Genomic DNA, 14,557 nt, shown 5'->3' on the forward strand with positions numbered 1-14,557 from the left:
TCATGTCAGGATGCTGACCTCCGGGACTATAAAATAATAAATGCGTGTTGCTCAACCACCAGCTTTGTGGCAATTTGTTACAGCAGCCACAGGAAACAAATACAGACACTCAGCCTCAGTTTCCCCAATTGGGAATAGGTGACAGGACCAACCTCCCTGGAATCCTGGGAGAACTAGAGGTTGGGAGCCCATCCCTAAAATCACAAAGTCCAGGGTTCGAATCCAGACTCACATGGGGTCTCCCCTCGAGCAGGCAGGGCAAGGGGCTCACCCTCTGCTGGCCGCCTGGGAAGACTGTCTCCCCACCTGAGTGAGGCATGTTGGCCGAACACCGCCCCCAGCTTTCCTTTGGGCCTTTGATCTTGAGCCACCTCCCCTGATCAGGCCAAAGCAGAAAGGATTAAGGGAGAGTCTTGGGAGGGGCAGGAAGAGACTGGGGCAGGGCTAGGTCCTGGCCCAGATGCCGGGTGCAGCCAAAGTCTTGGGAGAGGGAAACACACTGGGAGGCTCAGCTTCTGACCGTGGGACTCCCAGAAAGGCAGTTAGCCTCGCTCGCCCCATCTGGAAAACGGGGAAGAAGAGCTCTAGAAATAACTAGAAGAGCTCTAGAAATAACCAACTCCCATTCATACACATCCTCCTTTTCTCTCCCACTCCTCCCTTCCCTCCCTCCTACCCCATACCAAGGTTAAATCCCTCCCCACGGGGCAGGCAAAGGAGAACCTCTGACCCCACTTCAGTCCAGACCCAGGTTAGATTCCCTTCACCCCAGTCCTTTCACTGCTCTCGGCCCTTCCCCCACCCCGAGACTTAATAAAGAAGAGATGGGGGATGCCTGGGTGGCTCAGCGGTTTAGCGCCTGCCTTCGGCCCAGGGCTTGATCCTGGAGTCCCAGGATCGAGTCCCCCTTCGGGCTTCATGCAGGGAGCCCGCTTCTCCCTCTGTCTGTGTCTCTGCCTCTCTCTCTCTCTGTCTCTCATGAATAAATAAATAAAATATTTAAAAAAAAATAAAGAAGAGACAGTGTCACAGAGCAGGGCAGAAAGATAAAGCCAAATCCCAGGTCAGCCACCTGCCAGCGGTGGGAACCTGGACCACTGAGTTCATCTCCCTGAGCCTTCACTTCCTCATCAGAAAAACGGGCATAATAAGAGAGTGTCCCTCACTCAGAGCTGTTTGAGCACTAAATGAATAACCACGTAAAGTATGCAGCAAGGATTAGAAACAGCAAGTACTTAATACAGGCTGTCATTAGACTCCCTTTAAGCCCCCCTGCCCCCACACAGAGCAACAAGGGCGGGTCAGCCCAGGCGGGACAGGTGCTCATTAGTGACCTCCTGTGTGTAAAGCCCTAAGGGTGGTGGACACTGGCGGACACGTGTCCTTTCCCTGCGGGGGGAACACGGAGAGAGGGAGACGGGGTCTCTGGAAGGACGGTGGTACCAGGGCAGGGCGCTGCTTTCTGGGACAGTGGCGGAGGCTGGAGAGGCAACAAAGGCCAGATGCGGGAGCCCCTTACGCTGGACTGTCCTCGAGGGAGTCCTTCTCTGTACCAGGCCCTCTGCCGCGTGGGGTGATTGGGGGGGGGGAGGGGTGTTTTTTCATTTTTCAGTTGTTTGATGCTCACAGTCCCTAGAAGCACACTATGTCACTCTTATTCTCGACGTTTACAGAGGAGGAAAGTGCGCCCCGTAACGTGCCCAAGGTGAGTGCGTGGTAGGAGGCAGACAGGGTCTGCAGGCAGGTCCTTCCCCCCCCCCCCCCCCCTCACTGGGCAGACTCCGGAGCGCACTGGAATCTCCTGTGGATCTTGTTAAAATGCAGGCCGGGGGCGCCTGGGGGGCCGAGACTACTGAGCCTCTGATTCCTTTTTTTTTTTTCTAATTTATTTATTCATGAGAGACACACACACACAGAGGCAGACACACAGGCAGAGGGAGAAGCAGGCTCCATGCAGGGAGCCCGATGTGGGACTCGATCCCAGGACTCCAGGATCACACCCTGGGCTGAAGGCAGATGCTCAACCCAGGCATCCCTGAGCCTCTGATTCTTGATTTCCGCTCAGGTCCTGGGGTCTTGGATCTGTCTACCTTGGGCTCCTCACTCAACTCTCTCTCTCAAATAGATTAATTAAATAAATCTCTTTTATTTTAAACGCAGGCTAGGGGCACCTGGGCGGTTCAGCAGTTGAGCGTCTGCCTTCTGTCCAGGCCATGATCCCGGGGTCCTGGCATCGAGTCCCGCATCGGGCTCCTGCATGGAGCCTGCTTCTCCCTCTGCCTGTGTCTCTGCCTCTCTGTGTGTGTCTCTCATGAATAAATAAATAAAATCTTGGCGGGGGGGGGGGGGGATGCAGGCTGGCTCAGCAGGTTGGGCATCTGCCTGAGGTCCAGCCGCTGCATTTCTACCAAGCTTGCTGGCGGTGCGGTGCTGCTGGTCCACGGCCCACGCGAGCAGCTTCCACGCTCTGCATGGCCTCTTGCTAAGTGTTCGCTGTGGTTTTTCCTAACAATGAGTTTACCACAGTCCCGTAGGGAACCTGGAGCTCAGGGACCTTAACGTGTCCAGGTCACGGAGCAGGCTACCTGCAAGGGTGGGGTTGGAACTCAGGGCCCAGCACAGCGGGCTGCTGCCGAATGGGAAGCCTGGGACACCCCAAGAAGTGGGCTCCACTTGGGGGGCAAGACTTGGCTTTGGGAAGTGCAGATCTCAGCCAGGAGCAGGGCTGGGCGGGACTGGGGTGGGGTCTGTGCGGAGGGACAACCATCTGTCCCCAGCCAACGCTGGCCGTCCCAGGGAGGGCTAGGGAGGGAGAGGGTGCCCGCCACCCCCCTCGGGTGCCCAGGGCGGGAGCTCAGGTTGCAAATGCCTCTTAGTCACTGGGCCACCCGCCCTAATCCGGGCTAATGACTCCCTAACCCTCGCGGGGGGGCTCACTCTGGGGCCGGGGTCACGGGTTAGAGCCCAGGTGGGCGCACCTCGCTCGCCCCTTCCCATCCCCAGAGCCCCGACGGCAACAGCCAACCCCCTCCTTCCCCTCCCCATGCAGGCCCACTGGTCCAGGCCTACATCCCATCCCCCAGGCACACATGGGGAAACAGGCCCAGCAGGAAGGAACTTGGCCCGGGCCGCAGAGCTGGACACCCCTGTGGAAGCCCTGGTCACCTACTGTCACTCCCTGTTCCCATCTACACTAAAATCAGGCCCTAGCACTTAGGCCAGGCCTTTGCAGGTAGTAGGTGCTGGGTGAACCCCGGGGCCTTTGGGGTCCTTCCAGAACTCCACTCTCAACTGGTGACTTTGTGGGAGAAGCCAAGGCACCGCATATCCTGGAAGGCATGGAAGACCAGTAAAATGTGCCTATTGTAGACGACTACTTGCTAGAAATAGGGACACTAGTGTCTTTGGAACTTGAAGTTGCTGGGTTTTCTTTCTTTTTTTTTTTTTTCTTCCACTTTGTAAAATGGGGACTCCTATTTTCAGTGTCAGGCGCTGGGCTGGCAATGTGCTTGCATATTTCATTTAAACCTTTGAGCTGGGGATGATATTACTCGTCTTTTACAGATGAGGAAACTGAATGGAATCAGAGAGGTTAGGTCACTTTCCCAAAGTCACACAGCTAGAAAGAGAGAGAGTTGATGTTTGAACACAGGTCTGTGTTTGTTTGGTTGGTTGGTTGGTTGGTTGGTTTTTTCCTGCTAAACTGTTGAACGCTTTCAGACTTGAGGTTCTGTGGCCCTTCCATTCTATTTAATATTTTTTAGTTAATCTTTTTGAAAAGGGCCAAGTCAGTTCTCCTGCAGCCTGCTGCCTGAGCCTGCTCTCGGCCTTTCTGCCCAGGTCAGCTCACAGCTTCCCTGAGAAGACACCACTCCAAGGTCCTCCTCTGGGGGGCTGTTCCTTTGCAGAAAAACTTCCAGGGAACATGCAAGATTCTGTGCACCAAACAACCACTTGTCCAGTTTTAATAAAACACAAAATTGAGGCTCGAGGACTCAGTGAAAGCTGGCTCCATGGACATTTCCTGACACTCTGTGACAGTTATTGTCCTGGGACTGGAGATACAAGAACAAATAAGTTACTTCCACTCTCTGTTCCTCAGTCTCCCCATCTGTAAAACACGAGCACCTGACTAGGGCAGAGGCAGCAAGCAACATAGCATACGGGCCCCTTCTCTGCCTTCCAGCACCCAGAGCAGACATTGCTAATGGATCCCAGCACACTTTCCTGCTGAAACACATCTCAGCCTCAAATACGTCACTCCCAGCGGCCACCAAGCACCAAGGACAGAGGTACCAAGGGAGGTGAAATGCTCTGCCCTCCCCAGACTAAGGTAACTCAGACTCTCCCCAGCTCTGCCATTCAGCTCGATATCTTCTAGTTCCCCCCAGAGCCCCCACCCCTGTGGTTTCTCTGCTTCTGAAAACAATCCTCCCCTAGGACAGCTGAGACTCCCGGGCCAAATGAGAGAGCCATGGGTCAGAGCCTCCTTCTGCCTCTTTCCTTGTTGTGCAGAGAAAGGAGACTTGACCAGCCCCCTAAAGGCCTGCTCCCCCAAGCAGAGCCTCCTAACAGGACTGCTTCCCCCTCCCCAGGGTGGCTGGTCACATGTCAGCGCTGTCACATGTCAGCCTCCTGCCCGCCAAGACCAACTTGGCTCAGGCCAAAGTCCAGATAGGAAAGAAGTAATTGAAGTGTTGGGTCAGCCAGAGAGGAGGAATCCCACAAGGTGCAGTGTCCCCATCTCCGTTGTCTTGTTGTGCGCCTCCAAGCCTCTGCAACTGCACTTCCCTCTCTCTGACCACCCTGCCCCCTGCCTGTCCGACAAATCCCTATTTATCCCCTCCAGCCCTTTCAGATACCCTTTCCTTTGGGAAGCCTTTCTTGCCCTCCCTCTAGGCAGCCACCCACTTCGTGGGTATGATGTCTGGGGCTCTACACACACACCCCCCACACACACATACACACACACCATTTCCCATAGCCACTATAGTGATTGGCGTACTTGTCTCTGTCCCTGTGTGGACTTTTAGCTCCTCAAAAGCAGAACTATGTCTTATTCAATCAGGGCCGCGGTGCAGAGAGAGAACTCACTCGATAATTGTGGGCCTGCTGATCCAACACCAAACCCTTCTACCTGAAAAGCTTAAAACACCCCCAAGCTGACGAGCCAGGAACAAACATCATTATCCCCAATTTGCGAGTGACTCAACTCAGGCAAAGAAACATGCCAAAAAGTCACCTGCTCATGCCACTCGCTAAGTCAGGGCAAGGATCTGGGAGTCCAAGCTCCTCAGCATTCCGAGGAGGGGAACTGGTCCCTCCCTTTGATTCTGCCTATGAGTTGGCAAACTCTTAAGTGTCCATTAGTGGGATTTTGTTTTGTTTGGTTTTCTGCTCTGTATATTCTGAGGCTGGAACAGTTAATCCAGCTAGTTGGAGTTCATGCTACCGTAGTTAAAACTTTGTACCATTTCCAGCAAACACCTTTTAAGAAATCAAAAGACAGAGTGCTAATAGCCTTCATAAACAAATAGCTCTTACAAATGAGTAAAACTTGGAAGAAAAACGGTAAAGGTCATGAAAAGACAAGCCACATAATTTAAAAATCAAGTCACCAATTATTCATTGAGCAACTACTGTATGTCAGGCACTGTTGTAGACATCGGAGGTACATCGTGAACAAGACAAGGTCCCCCACTCTTGGGCTGATGGTCGTGCTTTTCCTTAGAAGGGGAAAATGGCAGAAGGTGGGAACAGAACCTGGTTCAGACAGAAGTTTGGTTTCTTTAAAGATTTTATTTTTTGGGGATCCCTGGGTGGCACAGCGGTTTGGTGCCTGCCTTTGGCCCAGGGCGTGATCCTGGAGACCCGGGATTGAGTCCCACATCGGGCTCCTGGTGCATGGAGCCTGCTTCTCCCTCTGCCTGTGTCTCTGCCTCTCTCTCTCTCTCTCTCTCTCTATCATAAATAAATTTAAAAATTTTAAAAATATATTTTAAAAAATAAAGATTTTATTTTTTTAAGGAAATCTCTACACCCAACATGGGGCCTGAACACACCACCTCAAGATCAAGAGTCACACGCTCCACCAACTGAGCCAGCTGGGTACTCTAGAAGTTTTTGTTTGTTTTTTGGTTTGGTTTGGTTTTTAGAGAGAAAGAGATAGAGCAAGAGCGAGTGAGGTGGGGGGGGGGGGCGGGGAGGTGGGCAGAGGAAGAGGGAGAGAGAAAGAGAGAATCCCAAGCAGGCTCCACACCCAATGCTGGGCTCGATCTCACAACACTGAGAACATGACCTGAGCCAAAATCAAGAGTCTAACGCTTGACTGACTGAGCCACCCAGGCACCCCAGAAGTTTTAAATAATAGTAATATCTTACACTTACCAAGCTTTTCCTTTGTGCCTGGCAAGCTTCGCATCAGGGGTTCCTAATCTTGGTACTCTCGATCATTCTTTGTCATGGGACCATCTTGCACATTATAGAATGTTGAGCAACATCCCCAGCCTCTACCCGCTGGATGCCAGACACACATGCACACACAGGTGGACAACCAAAACTGTCCCCAGACACTGCTGAATGACCCCCGGGGGAGGGGGAAGTCACTCCTAGTTAATGCTGCTCTACATGGATTCTCTCATAATAATCCCCAGAGAACCCTTGTACACTGCTGGTCGGAACTCAAGCTGGTGCAGCCACTCTGGAAAACAGTATGGAGGTTCCTCAAAAAGTTAAAAATAGAGCCACCCTACGACCCAGCAATTGCATTACTAGGTATTTACCCCAAAGATCCAAATGTAGTGATCCGAAGGAGCACCTGCACCCCAATGTTCATAGCAGCAATGTCCACAGTAGTCAAACTATGGAAAGAGACCAGATGTCCATTGACAGATGATGGATAAAGAAGATGTGGTTAAAAAAAAAAAAAAAAAGAAGATGTGGTATGCATATATAAAAAATATATATTTTATATAATATATTGATATATATTTTCTATAAATAAAATATATTATATATTACATATTTATTATATTTTTATATGATATATTAATATATTATATAAAATTATATATATATACACACACAACAGAATACTACTCAGCCATCAAAAAAATGATATCTTGCCATTTACAATGACATGGATGGAACTAGAGGGTGAAATTAGTGAATCAGAGAAAGACAATTATATGATCACACGCATATGTGGAATTTAAGAAACAAAACAGAAGATCATAGGGGAAGAGAGGAAAAAAATACACAGGACAAAATCATAGAGGGAGACAAACCATAAGAGACTCTTAATCATAGGAAACAAAGTGAGGGTCACTGGAGGGGTGAGGGAGGGGAGAGGGGTAACTGGGTGGCGGGCCTTAAGGAGGATACATGATATAATGAGCCCTGGGTGTTATGTAAGAGTGATGAATCACTGACCTCTACCTGTGAAACCAATAATACACTGTATGTTAATTAATTGAATTTAAATAAAATAAAATAAATAGAAAAAAAATAATTGCCACAAATTCCCATGAGGTTGGCTCTATTATCATCCCCATTTTACAGATGAGGAAACTGTAGCCCAGAGTAGTTAAGAAACATATCCAGGGAGGGAGTTGGCGCAAGATGGTGGTGGGAGGGGCCCAGGCTGCGGCTCTGGCCACCGAGTGAGGGGCAGGGGGGCCCGGGGGCGCACGGTTCGGAGACCCCCCCGGCCGCCCTTTTCCTTCCCTTGTTCCTGTGGCTGGGGGGGTAACCCTTCCCTCCACGCCATGGAGCCATCTCCTCTCTCTCCCAGTGGGGCAGCACTCCCCCTGCCTCTGTCACTGGCCCCGACCCCACTGCCCCTGCCTGCAGCTGCAGTGGTGCACGTGCCCTTTCCTGAGGTGACCAGTGCCCTTCTGGAGTCCCTCAATCAGCAGCGGCTACAGGGCCAGCTCTGCGACGTGTCCATCCGTGTGCAGGGCCGAGAGTTCAGGGCTCATCGTGCTGTCCTGGCTGCCTCCTCCCCTTACTTCCATGACCAGGTTTTACTCAAGGGCATGACCTCCATCTCGCTGCCCAGCGTCATGGACCCAGGCGCCTTCGAGACTGTCCTGGCTTCGGCTTACAGTGCCGTCTCAGCATGGCTGCTGCTGACATTGTCAACTTTCTCACGGTGGGGTCGGTGCTCCAAATGTGGCACATCGTGGATAAGTGCACTGAACTCCTCCGCGAAGGCCAGGCCTTGGCCACCACCACCACCATCACCACAGCTGCAGCCACCTCGGCCACTGTTCCTGGTGCTGGGGTCCCATCGGGGAGTGGGGCCACTGTGGTCCCTGCCACCGTGGGCTCCGTGCGCTCCCATGCCTCCAGCCGGGCCAGTGAGAATCAGTCCCCCAACAGCAGCAACTACTTCAGCCCCCGAGAGTCCACTGATTTCTCATCTTCCTCCCAAGAGGCATTTCCAGCTTCTGCGGTGGGCAGCGGGGAGCGTCGAGGAGGTGGCCCTGTATTCCCAGCCCCTGTGGTTGGCAGTGGGGGGGGCTACCTCTGGGAAGCTGCTGCTGGAGGCAGATGAGCTGTGCCATGACGGCGGGGACGAGAGGGGTCCTGGGGTTCCTGGGGCTGGGCTCTGGCGGCCCACCTACGTGCCCCCCAGCATCATGCCACAGAAACACTGGGTATACGTGAAGCGGGGTAGAAATAGCCCAGCGCCAGCACCCCTGGTTCCCCAAGACCCAGATCTGGAAGAGGATGAGGAGGAAGACCTGGTGTTGACCTGTGAGGATGATGAAGATGAAGAGCTGGGGGGTGGCTCCAGGGTTCCCGAGGCGGGAGGACCGGAGGCCACCCTTAGCATAAGTGATGTCCGCACCCTGACTGAGCCGAGCCTCCAGACAAGGGAGAGGAGCAGGCCAATTTCTGCGAGTCTTCCAATGACTTTGGCTCCTATGACGGTGGGGGTCCTGGAGCAGGGCTTGATGATTCAGGGGGGCCAACCCCTTCCTCCTATGCCCCCTCCCACCCTCCGAGGCCCTTGCTTCCCCTGGACATGCAGGGCAACCAGATCCTGGTTTTCCCATCATCTTCGTCCTCCTCTTCCTCTTCCTCCTCCTCACAGGCTCCAGGCCAGCCACCAGGGAACCAGGCTGAACACGGGGCGGTGACCCTGGGGGGCACGTCGTCAGGGGCCCTGGGCATGCCTGGTGGTCCTGGGGGAACCCCCGGAGGGACAGGCAGTGGGGATGGTAATAAGATCTTTTTGTGCCACTGTGGGAAGGCGTTCTCACACAAGAGCATGCGTGATCGGCACGTGGACATGCACCTCAACCTGCGGCCCTTTGACTGCCCCGTGTGCAACAAAAAGTTTAAGGTGAAGCCCCACCTAACGGAGCACATGAAGACACACACAGGCCCCAAACCCTACGAGTGTGGTGTCTGCGCCAAGAAGTTCATGCGGCGAGACAGCTTCATGCGCCACCGGGGACACTGTGAGCGCCGGCACCGCCTGATCGGGGGCGGGGGCGGGCCAGGACCCGGGGGGCCCACGGGGCCAACCTTGCCCCTCAAGAGAGAGTCCCCTGGAGTGGGCGGGGGCAGCGGTGATGAGGCAAGTGGGGCCACGCCCCAGTCCACCCGCAGGGCCTGGTCCCCACCCAGCGTCCACAAGGTGGAGATGGGCTTTGGTGGAGGTGGAGGAACAAACTGAAGGGGCAGCTCTGGAGGTAGCTTTCCGGTTTGAGGAAACAGGGAGGCTGAGCCAGGCCTCAGGTGGCCCTCAGGTGATCTCCCGCCTCACTTAATGTCTTCCTTATCTCTACAGACTTGTATATATTCTGGAGGGGGAAGCATATTGCACCATTAGCCACTCCATTCCACTCCTCAGCCACTCTCCCACGAGGTATCCCCGGAACTAAGTCCTTCCTTCCCCTCAGATGGGTACACTGAAGCCCCAGCTCCAGACTAGGATGCATATGGTGGGGGGGAGGGAAAGGGGGACCATGGAGCATCCTGGAGTCACAGGGTCAAGGGTCAGATGGTTGTAGTCTATACCTGAAGTTTGTGTTTGTGTTGTTGTGGGGACCAGGCCTTTGTCCTAGCACCTACCCCACTTCCCTAAGGACGTGCCCTGTATTTCTACCCTCATCCCTCCGATCCCTCCTTGAGCCCCCCCACCCCAACTGGATCCTCATTGAGGAGGGAGTGAAGACGTAAGAACATAAGGTTTTTATTTTAAATCTTATTTTTTTTAAATGGTGATTAAAATATTTATTGGTCATTTCACTCGGGAAAGGAAAAAAAAAAGAAAGAAACATATCCAGTCATGAGTTCCTTTTTTTTTTTTTAGATTTATTTATTTATTTATTTGAGAGAGAGACTGGGGGGAGGGGCAGAGGGAGAGACACAGAAAGAATCTTCAAGCAGATTCCCCGCCGAGTGGGGAGCCTGACATGGGACTCGACCCCATGACCCTGAGCTGAAATCAAGAATTGGACACTTAACCGACTGTGCCACCCAGACACCCCAAAGTCATGAGTTCTTTTCTGGCCCAGTTGGACTTGAATGCCCACTGGCCACCCATGGTCAGCTATCAAGCAGGCAGGTGTATGGCCATGCCTGGGGCTCAGGGAAGCAGTTAGGGTGAAGAGAGGGGCTGCCATTGGGAGTCACTGGTGTCTGGCTAGGAGGTCACCCAGGGGAATGTAACGTCCCCTCTCTTTTGATGGACATTACTCCTGCTCTCTCTGCTCATTCTTCTGCCACTAGTCCTCCCCCTTTTCTGAATGTCCCCATGAGCGAACACAAGGAGTGTCACCCTCCTTACATCTCCCCTCCTGCTCCTGCCCCATCTCTCTGTCCCACCTTCTTAGCAATGTGGGGGTGGTCGGTCTCTCCAAAAACATCACCTCTCATTCTCCCCTCCACCTGCTGTGACTAGGCTTCCATCCCAACATGCCACCGAGACTGCGGCCTCCAGGGGCCACTCCTCTGTCCCCACCTTACCGGCCCTCTCAGCAGCCTTGGACATAGCTGGCCTCCCTGCTTCCTGAGTTACTTGGTTTCCCTGGGTTCCGTCAACCTCTCTGTTCCTCCTCAAAGGGGCCGGAGCTCTGGTCCTGGGCCCCCTTCACTTCCCTACTTATACAAAAGAAAAATGCACATGAGCAGCACGCAGAGAAAAAGGTGCTCAGCCCCAGGTAGAAGAGATGCCCAATGAAACACATGAGATACATCTATCACATCTATCACAGTGTCAGAGATTTAAAAGATTATTGATGTTCCGTGTTAGCATGGGTTGGGGGAGAGGGGAGACAAGCCCTTTCTTCCACCACAGGCGAGAAGGATAAAGGGTATGGTCTTCCCAATATCTATCAATATATAATAGAATGATCAACCCTATACTTTGTCCTAAGCTTTTCTTATTGACATGATTTCCGATTTATGGAAAAATTGTAAAAATCATACAAAGAATTCCCAGATACCCTCCATCTGGATCATCTACATACCTGAAATATTAACATCTTATTACATTACTTGGGACACCGGGGGAGCTCAGCGGTGGAGCGTCTGCCTTCGGCTCAGGGCATGATCCTGGGGCCCTGGGTTCGAGTCCCACATCCAGCTCCCTGCATGGAGCCTGCTTCTCCCTCTGCCTGTGTCTCTGCCTCTCTCTCTGTGTCCCTCATGAACAAATAAAGAAAATCTTAGAAAAAAAATCTTACTACATTAGTGTTCTCCCTCTATATATATATTCATATTTTCTATATATTATATATATTTTTCCCCAATCTGTTTTGTAGTAAGCCACAGGCATGATGTCCTTACTGTAAGTACATATTTGTTCACAGGTTTCCTAAAAGTGTAGAATTCTCTTACATAACCACAGTACAATTATCAAAGTCAAGAAGTTAACACTGATATGATGTTATTGCCCGATCCACGGATCTTACCAGGATTTCAGTAATTGTCAAAATAACGTCTGTTTCGGCAAAAGAAAAATCCAAGATCACATGTTGCATCCGGTCATCACGTCTCTTTGGTTCCCTTTCATCTGAAACAGCTCCTCAGACCTGTTTTGTATTTCATGACATTGACATTCTTTTTTTTTTTTAAGATTTTATTTGTTTATTCATGAGAGACACAGAGAGAGGCAGAGACACAGGCGGAGGGAGAAGCAGGCTCCATGCAGGGAGCCCGACGTGGGACTCGATCCCAGGACCCCCGGGATCACGCCCTGGGCCAAAGGCAGGCACGCTAAACCGCTGAGCCACCCAGGGATCCCCGACATTGACATTCTTAAAGTTTCTTCATTTGCTGTCCCTCAGTTTTATCTGATGCGTCTTCGTGATAAGACTCAGGTAATGCCAGTTCCCCGTGTTTGGGCTCAGGGGACACATGTCATACGCTTTTGTGCTTCTCTTCCCTCTGCCTAAATCTCACTTCCTGGCTTTTCAGCTGCTTTCTCCTGCTCCTCCGGTGAGTCTCACTTTAAACGTCACCTCCTCCAAGAAGCCTTCCCTGGCTACCCTACGTAAATAGGTCTCTTCTGTTGTCTCTGTGACAGCATTGTGCTTATTTCCTTTACGCACTTCTAACACCCTGTAATTATGTATACATTTGCTTGTTTATCATTCATCTCTTTGTATAAAGTTAGCTCAACCTGAACAATGACCTTGCCTGACCTGATCTTTGCTTTCATTCCAGAGCCTACATCGCCTGGACTATAGTAGGTGCTCAAAAAATATTTACTGAGCAAATAAATAATGATTGTGTATAAAAGCAAGTTGCAAAATAAGATATATATTAGTATGATCCCATTTTTGTTGGAAAAAATTCATTTTATATATATGACACTCTAGAAAGGTTCACATCAAATGGCTAAAAGTGGTCACCTCTGAGGAGGATTGTGGGGGAGAGTGAGGTTTCACTTTTTTACTTTATATAGTTCAGAATTGTTTGATTTTTTTTTTTTACAACAAATACGCATTTTATATGCAATAATAATTTTTAAAATAGTTCTTAAAATAAAGTGACTCACTCCCTCTGGACAGTGTTCCCTAACCAGTTGTCCCTCATCTGGCCCCTCCCTGGAAATCGTTAATTTAATGCTGTGCTGGGCAGAGCCCTGGCATCCTCAAAGACAGGGGCTTCCAACCTTCTCTGCTGGGCTCTTTCCTGCCTCACAGGTGCTGTAGCAGGATAAGCAAGTGGCTAAATGAGCAGGATTCTAGATCCAGGGCCAATGTGCCAGACCCATTCCTTGGAACATTCTGGACTGCTCACATCTCCAGATGCATACAACATCCTCCTGCTAGACACACCCTTCTGTATCTTCTGCCTGGCAAACTCTTGCATGACCTTCAGTACCTGGTTCAAATACCACCTCCTCTGGGAAGCCTTCCCAAATTCCCCCCCTGTTGCTCCTTCCTTGGCACCTCCTGCTCTGGTAGGTACTGGGTTGAAACCTGTATTAGTGCCCCCGTTTTGAACTCCTTAAGGAGCCCCAAGGCCAGCGTCCATGCAACTATGACAGGTGGCATATTAGCTCAAAGGGAGGGTAAGATCTCAGACCCTTCCCAGGGTCCGCACGATGGCCGGCACAGCACCCAGCACATGGTAGGTGCACCTCCAGGGGCAGTGCAGTGCCCAGCAGACTGCAGATACTCAGTAAGCCCTTCATCAACCGAAGGAGCGTGTTTTGATAAGGATGATCAGCTGTGTCCAGAAAGGCCCGGGCAGTGAAAGTCATCCTGGAAAGCAGACTTGAAGTGCTCCTATAGCTCAAGAGCAAGATGAAATTCTGTCATGGAAAAAGCCTCTTCCCTCTCCCCATTCCCGGGGAGATCTACACGGACCCATATCACTCAGGAGAGGCCCTTGGCCACGGGCCCGAAGCGTCTCTGCCTTCTTGCTGGTTCTGCCAAAACTGCAGCATCCTGATCGCTCCTTACCCAGGCCATGTCTCAGGCTCATGTTTGCAGCAAGCAACTGGGGGGATGAGGGGAGATCACCCCTAGGACGAAGCTGGCTTCCTTCTGCTTGCTGTAGAAGCAGCAGATCCTCCAAACTCAGTGCTTCCCGACCGATGCATTCCCTCCACACACACGCTCTTCCTTTGAGCCCTTTTTCCAGCCCTCCTCCCCAGTGACCCCCCCAACCAGCTCCTGCTACCACCCATCTCTCCTCCTCCCTTCACCCTACCAGCAGCCGTGGGGAGGGAACCAACAGAATCATTTACCCTCAAGTATCCTGTTCTGATAATGCTCCCGGAGTTACCTAGCCCTGGAGGTAACACATTCAAGGCAGGCCCGTGATTTACTGTCCTGTTCCCCAAGGTGATCAAAATGCCACTCGTGGTCGCCCAGATGCTTTTCAGGAGGCGCAGGGAAATGAACCCAGCACGAAGTAGCACTGAATTCCTTCTAGAGTTCTCTTCATTCCTTCTGGTCATGTGGAGGAGGGGGTCTCGGGTTGGCACTACCTAGTCTTTACCACTTGCCAACCTCTGTCTCAGGCAAGAAGGGATCAGGTCTCAGGCTCACGAACCTATGCCAAGCTAATGTCTCCTGCTTGACCT

At 51.8% G+C, this 14,557-nt stretch overlaps 1 pseudogene; it reads left to right on the forward strand.

Annotated features, from left to right (window-relative positions):
- The first annotated feature begins 7,761 nt into the window (after positions 1–7,761).
- LOC140596232 (zinc finger and BTB domain-containing protein 22-like) lies at positions 7,762–9,820 on the forward strand (annotated as a pseudogene).
- Positions 9,821–14,557: the final 4,737 nt, after the last annotated feature.

The sequence above is a fragment of the Vulpes vulpes genome, chromosome 2, assembly GCF_048418805.1.
Source record: "Vulpes vulpes isolate BD-2025 chromosome 2, VulVul3, whole genome shotgun sequence".
Classification (NCBI taxonomy): domain Eukaryota; kingdom Metazoa; phylum Chordata; class Mammalia; order Carnivora; family Canidae; genus Vulpes; species Vulpes vulpes.